The sequence below is a fragment of the Canis lupus genome, chromosome X (genome assembly GCF_003254725.2).
Source record: "Canis lupus dingo isolate Sandy chromosome X, ASM325472v2, whole genome shotgun sequence".
In the NCBI taxonomy this organism is placed as follows: domain Eukaryota; kingdom Metazoa; phylum Chordata; class Mammalia; order Carnivora; family Canidae; genus Canis; species Canis lupus.
Window position 1 is genome coordinate 119,032,932 of NC_064281.1, and position 20,879 is coordinate 119,053,810.

General features: G+C 48.4%; 1 long non-coding RNA gene across 4 annotated transcripts in view; it reads left to right on the forward strand.

Annotated features, from left to right (window-relative positions):
- The window catches only part of LOC112668440 (uncharacterized), a 269,115-nt gene that overhangs the window by 145,870 nt on the left and 102,366 nt on the right, over nt 1-20,879 (forward strand). For all 4 annotated transcript variants that reach the window (XR_004812948.1, XR_007409289.1, XR_003141685.1 and 1 more), the window contains one exon: nt 18,084-18,232. This is a non-coding gene — a long non-coding RNA (uncharacterized LOC112668440). The remainder of the gene's footprint in view (nt 1-18,083; nt 18,233-20,879) is intronic.

The window sequence follows — 20,879 nt, forward strand, 5'->3', positions numbered from 1 at the left end:
TTTCCAAATGGAATAGCGTGTGTGTGTGTGTGTGTGTTAGAGGAATCAGCACATAATTTCTTCCCAAAACTAATTCTATTTGCAGTGGATTTCTATATCTACTTGAGAGTAAAATTGTATATATATGAGCAACAGGGACAAGAAGAAGACAGGTGCTGGTGCCACTTGATGCATGAGCAGGACCATGACATGTTATTAAAAAGAAGCCTGGATCCTTCCATGATACAGCTGCCTATTCAGGAACCTTTGAAATGGATAAGGCTGTGGCATCTGGTCCATTGTTGCCATTCCTATATTGCCAGCCAGCCATCATCTTAAGTCTTTAATTTGCAAGTGGTTCCTGCCTATCAGTGAACAAGGATGAATCCAGAACCTTTCTCTCAGATGAACAAAAATTCCCCAAACAGGAGAAAAAAGCTTGTCCCAAGTTCCAAGCTTAAATGCCCCTTGGTATTGTCAGGGTTCCCATAGACAGAGAGCTCCCCAACCCCCGCCATCAGAAGGGTCCCCTTTAGTCCAGAGGTAGCAGAATCTGGAACAGAACAATTTTGGAGAGGCAGCAGGGGTGACCCCCATCTCATGCAGCACTCTTAGTATGGAAGTTTTGCTTGGCCTGGCAAATATCACCCTTGTGCCACTTCGTCCCACCTCCAAGCCTGACACATGGGTAATTACACCTGTGAACTGTGTGCAGTGAAGTTAGCAGAGGTTCAAAGCATTTGGCTTTCATATCTCCCCACCACCCGCATCCCTGCTACCCTCTTCATAATTGGCACCTTTTCAGATATTCAGCTTGGAAGAGGTGACAGTAGCCCCTCACATCACCATGCTAATTCACACCCAGGGGCAGGTAAACCCAGGGATGAGCAGATTGGTGGGGGGTGGGGTAGAAACCAACTGGCTGCTTTAAGTTGAGGCCTTTGGTATTCCCATTTCAAACCATCAGTCCACTGACCCTTTTTTTTTTAAAGATTTTATTTATTTGTTCATGAGAGACACAGAGAGAGAGAGGCAGAGACACAGGCAGAGGGAGAAGCAGGCTCCATGCAGGGAGCCCGATGTGGGACTCCATCCCGGGACTCCAGGATCACAACCTGGGCCGAAGGCATGCGCTAAACTGCTGAGCCACCCAGAGATCCCCTGCACTGGCCCTTTTTAAAGGCTGGGTTGGGATGTAGAAGGAGATAGATGATAGATAGATGATAGATAGATAGATAGATGATAGATAGATAGATAGATCGGTCCATTCTGTCTCTTATTGCTCCTCACAGCCAGGGCCAGTATAAGGAAACTAATGCTGAGAGGTGAAATGACCTGTCCAAGGACATGTAGCTAGAAGTGACATTGCTGGTGCCTTACCCCAGTACTCTTGCCTTCAAGGCTGATGCTTTTTAGTAGGTGGCCTCTGGAGAATACGTTCTGATGTGGGCATGTTGTAATGACATATCCTAATGCCACTGGTGTATCTGCAAGTCTTGGGTAAGTATAGTGTATGTCCATCTGCTTAAGGAGATGCATTGTCCAGCCTGGCATGCACCTGTCCTCACCAAGTTCAAGTGTTGCCCTAAAAATCCTTCACAAGCCCAGTCCCACAGCCCTTGCCGTTGCTCTGTTCAGCTCTCACCTCTTCTGGCCTCATTCCCTCATACCAGTCCCTGCTTGCCCTTCAGTTACTATTTTTGCTCTTCTTTTTATTTGAATGTCTTTAGTTGTAAATATAACAAATAAACAGGAGTACCTGGGTGGCTCAGTGGCTTAGCGCATGCCTTCAGCTCAGAGCATGATCCCAGGGTCCTGGGATCAAGTCCCGCATCGGGCTTCCTGCATGGAGCCTGCTCCTCCCTCTGCCTGTGTCTCTGCCTCTGTCTCTGTGAGTCTCTAATGAATAAATAAATAAAATCTTTAAATAAATAAACAAACAAAAATGTACATAGCCAAAACATTACAGATGAACGCATTGCCATAAAGCCAACACTCATGTAACCACCATGCAGATCAATAATGTTGCTGGCACCCTAGACACCTCGCACATGTCCTTCCCAAGCACCATACCCCCACTTACATGCAGACCCCTAAGCACAGTGCTTTAGCTTTGCTTCTTTTATTTTGAAACAAATATAAATGAAATCACGCAATATGTATTCTTTTGTATATGGCTTCCTTCTATTGTTTGCAAGATTGATCCATGTTATTGATATAGTACATTTCCATTACCTCAAAAAGCTCCCTCATGCCCTTTTGCACTCAAACCCCTCCACCCCAGCCCCAGGCAAGTACTGATCTCTTTTCCATCACTATAAATAAGTCTTGCCTTTTGTAGAATTTCATATAAATGGAATAATACTCTACCTAGAGTATTTTGTCCCAAGCTCGCTTGCTTTTTCTTTCTTTCTTTCTTTCTTTCTTTCTTTCTTCTTTCTTTCTTTCTTTCTTTCTTTCTTTCTTTCTTTCTTTCTTTCTTTCTTTCTTTCTTCTTTCTTTCTTTCTTTCTTCTTTCTTTCTTTCTTTCTTTCTTTTCTTTCTTTCTTTCTTTCTTTCTTTCTTTCTTTCTTTCTTCTTTTTCTCTTTCTTTTTCTTTCTTTCTTTCTTTCTTTCTTTTCTTTCTTTCTCTTTCTTTTTCTCTTTCTTTCTTTCTTTCTCTCTTTCTTCTTTCTTTCTTTATTCTTTCTTTTTTTTTTTTGCTTACTACAACTTTTTGAGCCCATTCATGTTGTTGCATGAATCAACAATGAATCAACAAGGTTCCCCCCCCCCCCAGTGCTGTGTAGTATTCTATTTCCTGGAACTATTGATGACATTTGGGTTATTTCCAGTTTTTAATTATTAGAATTGAAGCTGCTATGAACGTTTGTGTACAAATATCTGTGTGAACATACATTTTCATTTCTCTTGGCTAATACTTAGTAATGGAGTTGCTGGGCTATATGGTTAGTATATTTTAAACTTTTAAGAAACTGCCAGAGTATTCCATGTGATTATGCCATTTTGCATCCCCACAATGGAAAGTTTAAGAGATCCAGTTACTCTACGTCCTTGCTAATGATTTTTATTGTCTAGATTTTCAATTTTTACCATTCAAGTAGGTGTGAAGTGGTATCTCTTTGTGCTTTAATTTGTATCTCCCTGATGACAAACGATGGAGAGTATATTTTCATGTGCTTGTTTGGCATTCATATGTCTTCTTTTGTGCAGTGTCTATTTAAATTGCCCACTTTTAAATTAGGTTGCTTGTCTTGTTATTAAATTATAAGTGTAATTCATAGATTCTGGATATAAATCCTTTTTCAAATATATGGTTTGCAAATTTATCATTTAATTTTCTTGTTCATTCTCTTACAGAGCAAAATTTGATGAAACCCAGTGTATCATTTTTTTCTTATATGGTTCATCCTTTTTGTGTCCTATACAGAAAATGTTAGCCTATTCCAAACTTGCAAATATTTCTCCTGTTTTTCCCTTAAAATTGTTATAGTTTTGCTTTTATATTTAGATTTATGGTCCATTCATATAAATTTTTGTAGATGGTGTATGATAAAGATTGAAGTTCATTTTTCCCTATATGAATATTCAGTTGTAATCACACCATTTTTTAAAAAGTCTCTGCCATCACCTATTGAATTACATTGGCTCCTTTGTTGAAACTCAATTGTCCAATGTGTCTGAAGCTATTTCTGGACTTTCTATGCTTTTCCATTGATCTGTTTGGCTACCCTTACGACAATACCATACTTACACAATTATTCCATCTTTATAGTGAGCCTTTAAGTCTGTTGGCATAAGTCCTTCAATTTTTCTCTTAATTTTTAAGCATTTTATTTATAAATTAACATTTTTGTACATAGTTCTATCAATTTTGACACAAATATAGATTGGTGTATCTACCCCATAAGCAAATTCAGAATAGTCCAACCTAGGGGCAGCCTAGCAAGACAGAAAACTTTTAGATCATGACTATTCTACTCTAGCCAAATATCACAGGAAAAAGCTGTGGCCCCACCAACACCCACACCATCATAGACTGAATGGGGAACCTAGATTTCCACCCTTTCCAGTCTCTAATGAGGCTCAGAGAAGGCTGAGTGGGGAGCTAGGATTTACATTCACTTTAGCCAGTAGCAACATAATTTATCCCACTGTAGTGTCAGTGAAGACCATCTGGGGAGCCTGAACTTCCAGCCCCATGAGGAAGTAATGAGGCCCCCCGAAGGGCCTGCTGTGGCCCAGGAGGTCTAGTGGAGATTCAAGACATTCATCACCACCCCGTGGTAACAAGGTCACTACCCTACTCTGTAGTGTTGGTGGAAAACACGGAGAGCAGTAACAAAGCACCTTCCAGCCACGTAGGGATTGGTGGAAGCCTGGTTGGGAGCTGGAACTCCCACCCCTGCCCAGCAATGACAAGCACAGAGATTGACTAGGGAACCGATACTTTTAAGTACCTTATGGCAGTAAAGAGGTGGCACTTCATTCCCTCTTCCCAGGCTGCATTTATCCTTGTTGAGGTTTGTAAGCCTCTTGAATCTGCAGTTTGATGCCTTTTATCAGTTTTGGAATGTCTTTAGCCACTAGCTCTTTGAATATTTCTTCTACTCCCATTTTCCCTTTCCTTTCCTGTTTCCTCCCTGGATGCAAATTACACATAGGTTAGATCTTCTCATTCCATCCTCTGTGTCCCTTTCTGTTCATTTGCTTCTTTGTGCATATTTTATTTTCTTCTAACTTATTTTCCAGTTACCTAATTCTTTCTTCGGAAAATCATCTAGAGCTAGTTTCTATTGCTTACAACTAAGAACTCTGAATAATAAAGGACCAATAAGTCCTTGTAGAGAACCTGGAATATATCCTTCCTTATCTTCTCTACAACCCAACCGTCCTTTGGGGTCCACCACAAATCTCCTGTCTTCTAAGAACCACATCCTAAATATTCCACTCATTCACACAGTATTTCCTAAGTATTTGTTGTGAGCCAGGCACTGTGCTCAGTGCTGAAGGTGTAGAGATAAATTAGACCCTGTTCATTTACTCAAAAAGTTATCATTACAATGATAAAATGGACAATGAAAAAAATCGATAAGAGCTGTACTAGAGCCTAGGTGAATCCCTGGCTCGTGGCTGCCTGTCCATGATGAAGAAATCAGAGTTGAAAAGTTGGGACTTCCATTTTATATAATAGGGGATGAGCCTTCCCACTAAAGAGAGCTAACACTTCTAGTTAAAACATTAAAGAATAGTTCTTCTAAAATATGAAAGGTCTAATAAGATAATAAGGATTATGGGGGCAAGATCTGAAATGACACAGAATCAGAAAGAAGAATGCAACCTTTGGGGCCTTTATATAAGGAAATTGATAGGAAGGATATTGGGTAGCTCACAGAATTGCTGGGAGGATTAGAGAGTCAGGCTTGTTGGCTAGATAGCCGAATCCACAGACAAAATCATGGTACAGAACCAGCCTGGTGAAAACATCTCTGTTGGCAACACTGAGTGATAGACTTTGTAGTTTGTCCACTAACATCATCATCAATGATGGCACCACGGATATAGTTGCTCCAGATAATGGGATACCATGGCAGATTCTCTGCTGGCCCTGCTTGTCTTCATTGATACTGACTCAAAATCTAATTGATAGGGACACCTGGGTGGCTCAGTGGTTGAGTGTCTGCCTTTGGCTCGGGTCATGATCCTGGGGTCCTGTGATCGAGTCCCGCATCAGGCTCCCTGCGGCCAGGAGCCTGCATCTCCCTCTGCCTGTGTCTCTGCCTCTCTTTGTGTGTCTCCCATGAATAAATAAATAAAATCTTAAAAAATATCGAATTGATATATTGTGCCCCCACTTCAAAAGGAAGCTAGCAAAGTAACTGGTACTTTCAGCTTCCTCAAAGTCCCCAGGAAAGGGAGTTAGGATGCTGGGCAGCCAGAAGGAGATAGATATCCACCACAGGCCCAAATTGGATTGCATGGCATTGATGCAGTTGACCTATCTGTGGCAATCTGGCCACTCACACCCACACTCTCCCAAGTCATGTGCTAAGGAGCCCTTCTCTTGTGTGTGTGGATCATGTGAGGAAGCTGGCCTTTCTAGGTTCCTTTTCTCTGCCACATTTCCTATCACATCCAAAGGTGTGTGCTCCCCTTGGGAGTAGGAAGCCAATGTGCCTCAAGACTTAATACAGAGCTCCTTGCCCAGAACATGAATCCCAGCCCACATCCTTGCTGTTATGCCTTTTTAGCACATGCAGTGGTTTCCTAGGGCTTCTCTACAGTATCAAGGCTCAAAATCAAGAGCTTCTCTTACTTATGGAGCTTAAAGTTCTAATCCCACAAGCAGAGCAATTGTCTTTGTTGAAACTTTGGAGGGGTGGGGTGCAGAGCAGGGGACAGTCGAAGTCCTCTGCCCCTCGCATAGTAAATGATGGCAGCCAACTCTGGGGCTTTGGTGTTTACTGTGATGTTTATGTCGTTATTTGATTTCTTGGCATTCAAAATCCTCATTAATATACATTTGTGCCTCCCTGTGGAAATAAAGGAGCGTGTTCTCTGTGTATGTACTCACATTTCTTTATTTAGCCTGGCACCTGCCTTCTTCCCCAGCATGTTAGTTTAGCATCTGTGCTGTTCCCTTGCAAATCTCCAGAGCTTACAATTCTTAGAGAAAATGGTTTCTTTTTCTCTAGGAAGATTTCTCTCTTTCCCCTAGACTATTCTCTAAGGCTGAGCTCTTACATCACAGGTGGGTGAGATATGCCACCGACTTTAGCAGGTAGGGCCACTGAGGGCAACCCCCACCCACTCCAACCAACCCTAGTTACCAGCTCTGTTAGCCCCTCTTAGCAGAGAGAGGTGTCCCAGGCCAGAATGACTGCTGGTTCTCTGGACCCTTTCAGGTCAAGCCCAGAAAAGTTCTAAGGATGACTCACTTGTGAGGGTTCCTGTCACCTGCACAGGGCAAATAGTTTATGCCAGCTATGCCCCAGGCCAGCTGTGGACGAGAGGAAAGGTGTCACTGGAGCATTCCCAGGTATTTGCCACTCACCAGGCCCCAAGAGAGCTGGCCATCGGGTTCCAGGAGTTAACAAGGAGGGACCGAGACTGAAAGTAACCCTCAGGAGCTGGGCCCTGGGCCAGGGGACTTCCCGCATGGATTACTGGCCTCCCAGCTGGGTAGTGGGCACTTGGGGCCAGTCCTTACAAGAATCTGCTGTAGGGCTGGGAACAAGTTGTCAAACTGGCCACTTGTTCAAGTCTTCATCTCTGGAGGTGACCCAGAGGAGATAGCATTATTAGGCGGTTGTGTCCGGCCAGGCTACAGAGGAGCCAAACCTACAGTTGCATCCTGGCTTTGCCATGTACTCACCTTCTGACTTCGGGCGGGTGGCCTCCCATTCATTCATTCATTCATTCATGAGAGACACAGAGAGAGAGGCAGAGACACAGGCAGAGGGAGAAGCAGGCTCCATGTAGGGAGCCCGATGTGGGACTTGATCCCAGGACCCCAGGATCATGCCCTGGGCCGAAGGCAGACACTCAACCACTGAACCAACCAGGTACCCTGGGTGGCCTCTCTTATGTCACTCTTATCTCCTCACCTGGTAGATGGAAGGGATCAATGAGAATGTCCACCAGGCGGGTAGGGTAGTGCCTGACCCACAGTAGGTGCTCAATAATCAAAACTCATTGTCATGAAAACAATACTGAACATGAAGACTGGAATTTGAGCCCAAACTACTCCAGTTCTGATGGGAAACCACGTTCCCCTTTCTTTGCCCCAGGGGTATGGAGAAATAGCACATGCCCTGCCTGCCTCCTCAGAGCTTGCTAGGCGAGTGGAAAATGAGAGAAAGAACACTAAAGGGCTCTGACTCCAGCCAAGTGTGGCCTCAGTAAGAAAGAATAGAACAGGATAGAATTAGGAAGACAATCGAAAACAATGGAAAGGAAGACAGAGTCCTAATTAGCCAAGGTGGTGAAGATCATCAGAACTGAAGTAGACAGAATGCTATCAAGCTGGCTGAGAGGACACTCAGGGAGAAGTGCTGAGAAGTCAAGTGGATTTTTTTTACCCACTGAGGCCTGCCCTCTCCTGGCCCCGGCCTGGCCCCCGAGCCCAAGCCCAGAAATCCTCACGCGCGGGCCTGGAAGAGGGGAGGCTGCCCTCCTCCCCTGGCTTCCCAGTCGTGCAGCCTCCCACCTCTCCTCTGGGTTGTCCTCTCTTCCCCTGCAAGCAGACAGCAGTCCCCGCCACCCGCGGATGGTGATTGTGAAGGCGCCTTTGAGACTATAGAGCATTGGTAGAGAAGTGGAGCTCTGTTTTTGGGAAGTTGATTGTTTTTTTTAATGGAAAGCTGATTTAAACCCAGCTAATGTTTTGCACGTGCTCAACCCCTGCTGTGCCTGGCTTCTTCGGGGGGCGTGTTGGGTTGCAGGGCTGGAAAAGGGAATTTGTACCTATAGGGAGGGTGTGAGTGTGTGCATGTGTATGTGTGTGTGCACGTGGGTGTGTGCATGCAAGTGTGTATTAGCTTTCTAGGCCTGCTGTAACAAAATACCATGAACTAAGGGGCTTCGACCACAGAGATGTACCGTCTCCCGCTTCTCGAGGCCCGAGTCTGAGATCTGGGGCCAGCAGGGCTGGCTACCTCTGAGAGCTGTCAGGAGATTCTGCTTCTTGCTTCTCTCCTAGCTTCTGGTGCTTTCCTTGCAGTCGTTGCTGCTCCTTGACTTCATCCCCACCCCCACCCCCACCCCTGTCTCTACCTTCATGTTCACGCCACATTCTCACTGTGTGTCTCTCTCCTCCTCATGTAAGGACACATCACATCGGATGGGAAGTCCACCTTACTCCAGCCTGACCTCATCTTAACTTAGCTAATTATATCTGCAACAACCCTGTTTCTACATGCAGTCACCTTCAGAGGTACTAGAGTCCAGAATGTCACCATCTGAGTTTAGGGAGGGCCGTGAGTCAACCCAGAACAGTATGTGTGTGTTTCAATGAAGCAGTGGCTTTATTTTATTTTATTTTATTTTATTTTATTTTATTTTATTTTATTTTAAAGATTTTATTTATTTATCCACGAGAGACACACAGAGAAAGGCAGAGACACAGGCAGAGGGAGAAGCAGGCTCCCTACTCAACCACTGAGTGTCCCTATGAAGCAGTGCCTTTGAAAGGCACCTGAGTCTCGGCTTTCTGAGCCATTGGGGCCCCTCCACTCTCTCTGCTCTTCCATGTGTCCCCTCACCCCCCCAGCAGTGATGACATGGGTGAAATGATGCTTGGGTCCCCAGGGACCCGGTAGCTGAAGGAAGAGCTGCCGAGCCATGGAACCCTGCACTCCTGCCTGCTCAGACTGGGACAAAGCTCCTGCTACTCTTTGAACTAACTCCATTCTGTTCCCCACTGATGCCAACAGCCCCCTTCTCTGTGCTGCTCTGGCCTGACCATCTTCCCAAGGAGCACTTTCTAGCTCCTTGACCTCTGCGGCCCTGCTGGGCCTGGCCTGTCACATGCCTCCCTTAAAAGGGATTTCAGCTGGGGACAGCTGGTGTGACCCAGCTGCCTCTGAGATCTCGGCACGGGTGTCTCCAGGGCAGGCCTGGGTCTGCATGACCATGGCATCTCAAGGGCGGAAGCTTTGGGCAGGTACAGGCTTCCCCTTCCTCTGCTTGTGCAACCCAGCAGTAGATCAGGCCTAGGAATGACATAGCACTGTCTTGCCACCCCCTGCCATCCCTGCTCACTTCTTTTTTTATTTTTTTAAGATTTTATTTATTTATTCATGAGAGACACACAAAGAGAGGCAGAGACACAGGCAGAGGGAGAAGCAGGCTCCCTGTGGGGAGCCCAATATGGGACTCGATCCCAGGACCCCAGGATTACGCCTTGAGCTGAAGGCAGCCGCTCAACCACTGAGCCACCAAGGCACCACCCTGGTCACTTCTTGATCCAGAGACTTTCCTACTGACAATGCTGAACAGAATCTGGCCCCATCGTTCCTGTGCTGTGGCTGCCAGGAAGCTCAGAGCCAAGCAGATTTTGGTGTCAGTGGTCTCACCCAGGGGCTCAGTGAAATGACCTCTCCCTTCTCTGCATGCTGCTGACTTGCCACTCAAAAGTTAGATTCCAGCACTCTCTTTAATCTGTGTTTGCATTGGAAGCCACTTCAGATCTTTAGAAAAGTATAAATATTAATGTTGTTTTTCTTACTGCAATGCAGTGGAAAAAGAGAGGTGTCTCCTTGACTTTATTTATAAACAAGGTGGTGAGCTAGTAGGAGGAGTCTTCACAGGATGTGGCCAGTCTGATAAAAAGGGCTCTGAGTATAGTGTAAAGATCTGGGGTTGATTCCCCGCTCTACCACTGACAAGCTATGTAAAATCAAGCAAACCACTGTATCTCCCCAAGCCTCAACTTTCTGGAAGGAGGGGGCCTCCACCTATCCCTATGCCTCGGAGACATGGGACCTTGCAGTTATGTCCTCCCCTGACACATTCTCTGCCAAATGGGCTCATGATCTTTTTCTTCTTACTTTAGGAGGCTCTTGTGGGTACTGATAAGATCAAAAAAATAATCACCAACACTTTTTAAGTCCATATTGTGTGCCAGATACTGTGCTAAACACATTCTCTGTATTATTTCATTGAATGCTCACAACCGCCTGAAGAGAGGTTCTATTATTGTTCCCACTTAGCGGAAGAGGTAACTGAGGCCCAGAGAGATGAAAAACACAGTAAGTTTCTGACTCATGGGGTCTGAGTCCTGATTACCTGCTCTAATCCGCTGCATATCTTGCCTGGCACAGCACAAATAAAGCTCAAGAGATGGTGTGATGGTTTTGTAGATGATAAGCTACGATCCAAATCCAGAGGAAGTGCCTATATTTTCATTTATTCTAGGACTTGGCTCCCCCATCCCGGAAGTGTAGAGGTTGGCCTTAAGTTCCCTTAGGTCTCCTCCCTCTCTGACAAGCTCTTGGTCTGTGTATGTCTTGTGGAATATGCAAACAAACAAACAAACAAAAAAAACCCAGGTACACAAAGGTGTTGTTTATTGTACTTTTTAAGTGATCATATTCATTACCAGGGTAAAGTGATACTCATGTTAGAAGTTGGCATGCTGCTTATGGTTTTGGCTGCGTGGTTTGATTATGAGACAAAAATCACAAAATAGCCTGGCACCAACCAGAATGTTCTAGATGTGTGTGAGGCCCATTTCCCAGCGACCTACCAAAAGTCTTGGCTTTCCCCACCCACAAAAGCACGCGTCACTACCGGAGAATCAGAGCTTGTGCCATCTCGGCATCATGCCGAGCCTACTGGGGCTCCCGGCTCCTGCAGGCTTGCCTGCAGACCCTCCGCCCAGACACAGGGTGTGCAGAGGAAGACAGTTCACCCAGAAGCACCAGTCTTTAGCCGTCCAATGGGTGTGCCTGGGAGGAGTGCTGGTTTCTCAAAAGTTGCCCCCTTTTAGGGAACGGATGAAGTTCAAGTTCCTTTGGTTTCATCCTCAGTATCTTCTAGAGTCTCCAGCACTGCCAGGCGTCCTGGCCCCCCGCCCTTTGGGCCATGTAAACTGAGGCCGTTTCAGCCCCTCCTACTGGCTGCTCCCTGCGGGTCTGCCCGGGCTCTCGGAGCCTTGAGTCACTTGCACACGGGCCTGGGCATGTTGTCAGCAGGAGCTCCCAGTTACGAGGCTCTGAGGCAGACTAGCAGCCTGCAGCTGGGCAGGTGGGACACAGCAGGCAGATGTCTGGGTGCTGAGCCGTAGCAGAGGGCCTCTGATGGGAGATGGGGCAGGAAGGGAGCCAGAGTCCAAGTCTGGGACCCAATCCTTGAACTTAGTTCTTGTTCCCTTGACGGCCTGACATGGGGCTCCCGCCAGTTCGTCTGTGCCTCTTTCCAGTGCCGGGACCCAGTCTGCTGGGATCCCTGCCTCTGCCTCCACTTATCCCTGCCTTGCAGTTATCTCCTCCCTTGAGGGATTCCCTAAAGAGCCCCTGCGAGAGATAGCACTACGGAGGGCATTCAGTGTGTCCCTGGTAGAGCGGCCCAGGGCCGGTGCAAGAGCCAGATGCCTGTAGTCCCCTCCAGCTTGGGGTGCTTGCAAAGACTTTGCTGTGTCCTGAATTCCACAAGGGAAGGCCTGCAGTAGAAATGGGAGCCATGGTGTCCTTTGCTTCGTGAACAGGAGGTCTGGGCAGAGGGGGGCCAGCAGCTCCCTGGTGTTACTTCTCTGCCAGCAGCTGCTGGGCTGTGCCAGCATCCCCCTCTGCTGACCACACAGCCACCAAAGTGGGCTCCGTTTGGCTCAGCTTCCCTGGGGGTTTTGCAGGGCCATGGATTCCCAGGGCTTCTCCCTAAGCAGCCTGGCAGATTGAGCCATTCAAGCCTCTTCCCAATTTCCCACTGTCCCTACTGCTCCAGCACAGCTCAGACCATGTTGCTGCCTGTGCAAAGCTCTGTTTGGCCCCTCCGTGTCCTGGAGACCCAGTGCAAAGCCAGGTGCCACCTGCGGAGGCCTCTGTGACTCGTGTGCAGCCTGTGTGCAGCCTGTGTGCCCGGCCTCTTTTCTCAGGCCCTAAGCTACTCCCTCTGGCCTACCTGAGATGCTGCCCAACAGCAGCCTCTACTTCTCTCTGCCCTGGCCTAGCCTGGCCTGCCCTTCTCTTCCCAGGTCCGAGGCAGCCTAACCCTTCTTTTATGCTTATATGGAGCTTTGCTTTGTATGGAGTAAGTGCCTTTGACATAACTTTTCATTTAATTGGTTGCCCATGTCAGCCTGACAACATAGGTGTAGTTGTTACACGTCTGTTTTATGGATAAGGTACCAGGCACAGACAGGTTATCTGCACACCCACCACTAACACATGACCAGACTGGAATCCTTGCTTAGACCTGACTCCCGAATCCCTCTTCCTTCTCATCTGTTCCTCTTCCACTCCTTAAGGTCCACCTCCAACCTTTCTTCTGGAACCACCGTCCCCCCTCCATACCCACCTTCCTGCCCGCACTGCTGGGTCAGAGTCCTTGGACGCCCCCGTTCCTGGCCTCCCACCCTCACATGTTCCCCCAGCACCTAGCCCAGGCTCTGCAGGGCCCAGGCCAGAGCTTGAACACCCTGGTGGGAGTTAGGGGTCTGCCTGGGCAGGCCCAGGCTCTGGGAAGCCGTGGGGTAGAAGCATGCAGGCTCTGCCTTGGTCAACCTCCCTTGCCTTCCTGCCGTCTCGCACCTTCTGTGTGCAGTGTGTAGTAAATCCTGTGAGCTAAGGCACCAGCAGGAGCTGCTGCAGTTCTACAGATCCAGGGGACTTTTCTGCGACCATATTGTCCCATTGCTCCATTCAGCTTAGTTCAAGGCAATTGGAGTTCTCAGCCTCCTCCTCAGGACCCAGGGCCGGGTTTCCAGGGAGCCTAATGCCTCCCCCAATCTTCTCCCCACTCCCCTCAACCCCATGCACACTCCCCCTTTCCTAGGTCATGAGCAAGGCGCCCCCAGCCACACTGGGCAAAGTCCTACTGATTCCAGCTAAGGAGCTAAGGGTCCTAGGAGATTGAATCTGAGAATGAGGCCACACAACACACACACACACACACGCGCGCGCGCGCATGCACACGTACACACATGCACACACGCACACATTACTCTTTTCTCTCAGGTGCTGCTTCTGTGTGTGAGTGACGGCACCCCACAGCCACCCACTCCAGTGGTCTGGTTATCTTGCTTCTCTTGTTTTACCCTGGAGTGTACTTTCAGCTTTCAGTGGAACTGGGAAGGAAAAAGCTTTACCGGAGGAGCACTTAACAGAATTAGGTGCACTATTTGAAGGCTCTTTTAGGAGCTGGCTTATGGCAGTGATTATACAGAAGTTGGGTGAAGCAAACTACGCATAGCTCTGAGAACCAGAGATACACTCAGTCAAGAGGCCATTGAAGGGACCGCACCTATTCACCTCAAGGAAAAGAGGACCACAATGGGGTCCTTTTGTTGTCTTTTTTGCCAAAATGTTTCTTAAGTGCTGTCGCTCGTCAAGGTGAACTCAGATTACTTGCTGGCACAGGAATTTGAGAGAAAATAAAGATTAGCCTTGAGTATCTGGGCCTGACAGTTAAGAGCTGCTCTTTGTGACAGACAAACATTGTTTGGTCTGGTGTCTTCCTTTCATCTTGGGGGCTGGCTGCCGGGGATTGATTTATCTGGGAGAATGTGTTCAACCTGGCCAGGTCTACTGGAAGTAGCAGAGCACATGCATTTTAAGCCCTCTGTTGAGGGAGGATGATAGAGCAGCCCCACGCACCCCCCCCATCATGACCAAGTTTCTTTTAGAGCAGGGACCCCACCATGTGACTACCCATTCTGCGGTGGAGCTGGAGCTGCCATTTGGCAAGGCTCTCTGAAATGGGCTTCACCTGCTTCACCTTTGCGGTGGCAGCCACGGTGGCTAGGAGATGCATTATGGGAAGGTGCTTGAGTGCCAGGCTGCTCACAGGGCCCCCGAGGAGAGCATCTTCCTTTCTGCCCTGAGAGTAGATGGATGGGGAACCCTGTCAGGATGACGATGGCCATGGCATGGCTCCTAGGAAGCAGAGGCCATCCTACTGCTCTCGGAGGCCCCAGGACTGGAGTAGATGGCAGATAACTGGGTGCTCGCCCTTTGCCAGTGGATCCTGAAGCCTCTGGGACCTGGGAAGGGCAGAAAGATATAGGCCTCCCATTCACCAAGGACTCTGCTCTGCATAGTCAAAATAGCTAGTAACAATGTGACTTCTCCCCCAAATTCAGCAGACTCCACAGAGGCCACCATGACGTCATCCATCCCCAGGGGGCTTTCACACATTTGGGCTATTTTTGTAATCAGTAATAAAAAGCCCCTGAATTAGTCATGCCATACATAGAAATATGTCTCATTTCACTCCTGTATCCTCACCTATTAATGCAACCAACGGAAGGTGGCCCTGTGTTGGCAAATTGAACTTCGATTAAACATTAAAAAAATACCCTTGCATCCCGGGTATAAATCCCACTTGATCAAGGTGAATAATCTTCTTAAAGTACTGTTGGATCCCATTACCTAGTATCCTGTTGAGAATTTTTGCATACGTGTTCATCAAGGATATTGGTCTATAATTCTCCTTTTTGGTGGGGTCTTTGCTTTTGGAATCAGTAATGCTAGCCTCATAAAAGGTACAGCCACTCTGAAAAACAGTGTGGAGGTTCCTCAAAGGGTTAAAAATAGGGCTACCCTACGACCCAGCAATTGCACTGCTGGGGATTTACCCCAAAGATACAGATGCAGTGAAATGCTGAGACACCTGAACCCCAATGCAATGTCCACAGCAATGTCCACAATAGCCAAACTGTGGAAGGAGCCTCAGTGTCTATCGAAAGATAAAGAAGCTGTGGTCTGTGTATACAATGGAATATTCCTCAGCCATCAGAAAGGACAACTACCCACCATTTGCTTCAACGTGGATGGAACTGGAGGGTATTATGCTGAGTGAAGTAAGTCAATTGGAGGACAATCATCATATGGTCTCACTCATACATGGAAGATAAGAAATAGTGAAAGGGATTATAAGGGAAAGGAGGATAACTGAGTGGGAAAAATTAGAGAGGGAGACAAACCATGAGAGGCTCCTAACTCTGGGAAACAAACAAGGGGTAGTGGAAGGGGAGGCGGGCAGGGGTTGGAGTAACTGGGTGACGGGCACTGAGGGAGGGCACTTGACGGGATGAGCACTGGGTGTTATGCTATATGTTGGCAAATTGAACAATAAACAAACAAACAAATAAATAAATAAATAAATAAATAAATAAATAAATAAATATTTATAAATATAAATATATTTTTAAAGAAGGAAAGTGGCCCTGAGGAGAGCTCCTGAACTAGGCTTCTGCAGTGGCCCGGCCTCAACAGTCCCTTAGTCCCTGGCTCAGGAGCTGGGCAAGGGGTGGCCAAGGCTTTGAGCTCTGTCCTTGAGGAGCCCACCATCGATGGTCTATCATGCTGAGTGCCCGGGACAGGGGGCCCCAAGGAGGGCTGGCTCACTCAGCTTGAGGAAGATGACTTAGGAGAGTGGCTGGAAGGAGTGAGATTTTGCCAGAGGAAGAGGCCCTGTGTACTTACATTTGGGAAGGATGTGGTGGGGGTTGGTGAGGGTCAAATGTGACCGGGAGGGTGGAGAACAGCATGGTTAGTGTGTCTGGAGCTGAGGCTTGGTGGGGTGACAGGGCCCACCTCCTGGAGCTCCCCTCATAGGAGTATCTCTAGGGCAGCATAATGACAGCAGTGAAGGCACATGTGGGAAAGACTCCCTTACCCCTCTGGTCTCTCAATTCTGCAGGCTTGGGAGCCCCTGGTATCCAAGGGCCATGGATACTGTATGGATATTGCTATGTCAGCAAGTCTCAAACTGCCTGAGAGGCTGCTGAATGCAGACGACTCCCAGGGAGGCTCCCCCAGAAGAAGGTTAACCCCTATGAGCACCCATCTCTCTTCACATGGGCTGTGTCTGACACTAAATAATTTCCATACCACCCAAACCTGGCAAGGATCTTGAGCAGTATTGTGTCCTTTCCTTCTCATGCATTCAATGTTTCTGATGGGGTCACCCATGAAGAAAGTGTGTCTTTGGGGGTTTTTCTGGAATGTCTCTGACATCTTGGGGGCAGAGGCATCACCCGCCCTACCCAAGTTGTACATGAAGTCAAGGCCAGGAAGGAACATGTCAGAGAAACAAGGCATCTCATATATGGTTCAGGCTGGCAAGAGAAGAAGCAATGTGTCTTGTGGCTGCCAATGACAGAAGTTCTTTGTGAAGAGAGTACTGAAGCCAAAATGTGTTAACTGAAAAGAAGGTGAGAAAGCAAGCAAAAGAAGTAGGTTCCCACCATGCAGTCAATAGCCCCCAGTGTAGAGAGTGATGGGAGCCACAGCTAGAAAGACAAGACACAGAGAAGAGTGGAGGGCCAAGGTTTAGAAAATCCCCTCTGGACCAGCCTGACACCTGCAAGGCCATGGTGTCCGGAGCTTCCACCGTTGTTGGGAACCCCAGGGCTTCCCCCAGCTTGTGGAGTCCTTTGGAGCCTGCCCTGGTTCTTATTACATGTTGCAGGTAGGCCCAGACCACCTTGCCTAGGGGCCTAGACTAGAGCCTGCCACCCCTGTCCCTGGACTGGACCAGGTAGAGCTATACCTGCACAGAGAGCCCTGGTAGGCCTCAGGATAAGCCCTGGGGCAAGATGACTTGTAGAGCTCCCTGGAAACCCAGCCTCATACTGGGGGCTGTAGAGCCAAAAGATGGCAATTGGCCACAGGGCTGACTCTGGCCCAGGGAGCTGAGTGATCCCAGCATCCCAGGGAATGTGGTCCTGCAGCATCGTGCTCTCAGCCTCCCAGCTGGGGCAGGCATTCCCTGACACATGGCGGTCCAGGCTTTGCTTGAACCCTCCCCCGTGACAAGAAATTCTCCTCGCTAGGGGCACCTGGGGGGCTCAGTTGGTTAAGCATCTGCCTTCAGCTCAGGTCATGATCCCGGGATTCCAGGATCAAGTTCCCAAATTGGGCTTCCCACTCAGCGGCAAGTCTGCTTCTCCCTTTCCTCCCTGCTCATGCACTCTCTCGCAATCTCTGTTTCTGTCTCTCTCTCTCAAATAAGTAAATAAAATCTTTGAAATAAAAAAGAAGAAAAGAAATTCTCCTCTCTGGATGTGTGATGAGAAACAGGCCTTTCTGGTTCCAATATCCATCACCCAGCAAGGGGCCTCAGCATCACCCAGGGGAAACCTACTCCCTCTTCTTTTGCATGAAAGGTCTTTGGCCATCCAAAGCCTACTCTCTGCCCCTCCACACCCTGCCAAACACGCACACTTTTCCCCAGCTAAGCAGTGGGGCCACCAGGGAAGGGGCCAATCCAGAGGAGGCCTCAGGGCCTTGGGACAGGTGGGCGGTCAGGCAGGTGACTGGGGGCTTCTTCAGTCATACCTTGAAGTCAAGGTTACAGGCTCTGCCTTGACTGGCATCCAGGGGAATGACGAGTTTCTTTCTCTTGCCTCCTCTCTCCTTCATGTTTCCTTACCTTTCCAGATGTACATATGTGATTAGAATCCACTGACTATAGTAGAACTGCCAATTAAGAAGAAGAAATTGCCAGCCCTGGCTCAAGCGCCATCTTTTCCAACACTCAAGGCAAGTGGATCGCCAGAACGTGCAACATGATTGCAGGTGCATTTAGGGTGAGTATCATGTCACCAGTACTTTCTTATCCCTGCTAGGCTGGTGGTCCTGAGGGGTACAATCTGGCCTCTGCCGGCTGGACACAGTCTGCCTCATTTGCCCAACAACCTGATGTTTCCTGGGGCCTTTGGATGTGGCACTCCCAGTCTGTGCCAAGTGCCTGTTTTCCAAAGGGTGAGGCAGGGCCTTTGGTCTTTGGAATGAGCTTGGGATCTGGCGAGCTGACTCCCCTCAGCTTCATGGGTGCAATGAAGGCAGAGCAACTAGAGCAACGTGACCTTGGGAACAAGTCCCACGTGCTTGGACTCAGGCATGCATGCAGTTAAGTTAGAGGGGAGCAGAAAGCTCCAGGTAGGGGCTGTGGCTTGACTAGACAGGAAGGCAGCAAGGGGCCATTTCATGTTTCTATTGGAGAAGGAACACACAGTTAGGGCTGTCAGCCTCTGGAGGTAGTCAGAAAATGTCTGTCAAACTGCTCTGACTCAGCCTCAGTAGGCCCATTGGTAGAACAGGAGCAGTGGGATGGCAGGGTTTGGTGGCCTCCAAACCTCCGATGGTCCGTCACTACAGCTGTGTTTCCCTAGGCCGCGCCCTCACCCGGGAGGATCTTTTAACTGGTCAGGTAAGAAAGAGTCCAGCTGCCAGGTCACAAGCCCTGAGCCCAGGCCTCGGAGTCACTGTTGACAAAGGAGCCAGGCCTTCTGTCCCCTCACATCCTCTTTTCACAACCGTGGGGCTCCATTTATTTATTTATTTTTAAAGATTTTATTTATTTATTCATGAGAGACACACAGAGAGAGGCAGAGACACAGGCAGAGGGAGAAGCAGGGAGCCCGACGTGGGACTCGATCCCAGGACCCCAGGATCATGCCGAGCCAAAGGCAGACACTCAACTGCTAAGCCACCCAGGCACCCCAGATTTCCTCCATTTAGAAGGAGAGTGAGAACTCTCCATCTAGATGCTCAAGCAGTCTAGTTTTAAGTCTGTGAAGATTTCTGTGGAAAGTCACAGGACAGCCCTGTGGGCCTCATAACCCCTTCAGAAGGAATGAGTGGGTGGGTGGAAAGACCCAGAGCTTATTTCAGGGTTAGGCATTCTGCTTAAAAGTGTGTGCACAGATGTGTGTGTGTGTGCATGTGTGTGTGTGTGTGTGTGTGTGTACACGCATGCACGCCCCATCCCTGCGGGGTCAGGATCACTGCCCCTATAGAATAGAGAGGCTCAAACTGTACAGATTATGAAGTTCTGTTGAAAGTGGGTTTTTGTGTGGGAATTAGATCCTGGCTTGGGGACGGCACTCTTCAGCTCTCAAGGAAAGGAGCCCTGTTCAGTGTGCGAAATGTGATGGCTACCATAGTGTGCGGGGACACTCGGCAAATGGCTTCTGCTAAAGCCTCAGTTTTCCCAGCCATGACAGAAAGGAGGACAAGTGATGTTTAAGGCCCTACAGCCAAGCCAATGTGGGAGTTCAGATTTAGGACTTATTAGTCATCTGTTCCCTGCCCCCTGCCCCTGCTGTCTGCCCCCTGTGGAAGTGGCCCAGTGCGGCCACATAAAAGTCCATGTGCAGAAATACTTTGTCAGGCCCCAGGCCTTCTCTAGGGGAGAGTCCCAGCCTGTGGTCTAGGGAAGTAGGAGCAAAACAGGAGCCTGAGCCAAAGGCATGGCTTTTGACCACTGCTCACTTTAGCCCAGGGTTGAAAACAGTATCTTTGAGACAGAGGTCTTTGTAGCCTGGGCCACTTCCCCATCTCCCGGAAGGAGGGCCCGACCGCCCTCTGGAATCCTGTTGTATGTCCTGTGCAGAATCACCAAAGCGGAGGGCAGTCCCCCTGGGGAGCTGGTTTGTGGAATATGTGCGTTTTTTATGAAACGTGGCACAAGCAATTCTATGCTGGCTGTCTGCAGAATGAACCTACAGGAAAAAAGCTGTCTTTGCTACCAGAAAGTTCAGCTAGACATTTTATGCTAACGACTCACTTTCTCAAATGTGGAATTTCTTTATTCCGTTCTAAGTAAATGACTTTAATGACTTTAGGACCACCAGCCAGACTGTGGGAGAAAGAAGCCCCTCAGTCGCCACCACCTAGGGCCCAGCAGGCAGTGCGCAGGCAGCAGGCACAAAGTTCCCCTTTCAACTCTCCAGGATCCAGAGAGATAAAGGGCCACAAACAGAACCCTCCCTGCAGGGGTAGATGGCTTTGCCCATTAGCCAAGCCGACATCCCCCAGGGAACACCTGACACTTGGCAAGGCATTTCTGGAAATGGAGCTGTAGGTGACCTTATTTGGCCCTTTTTTCTGGAGGCCATTTGCCCCTTTCTGAACTCCACTTGACAAGTCTGTAGCCTCTTGAAAAAATTGCCAAAAAAAAAAAAAAAAGAAAAAATTGCCAAGATGCAGCCGCAGCACTTTCCCGCCACTCGTGACTCCTGTGAGCTGGGACCCACACCTCCACTGCGACAACATGGCACACCCCTTCCCCTGCATTTCAGCTTCACAGCACAGTGAAGGATGGAAGATAATCATCTGGGTCCTATGGATGAGAGACCGAGACAGCCATTCAGTGGCAACTCCAGCTCCAAGCTTTGAGTCCCAATTTGTGTGTGGGGGGGTCCCCCGTGAAAGCCTTCTCCCACCACCTCT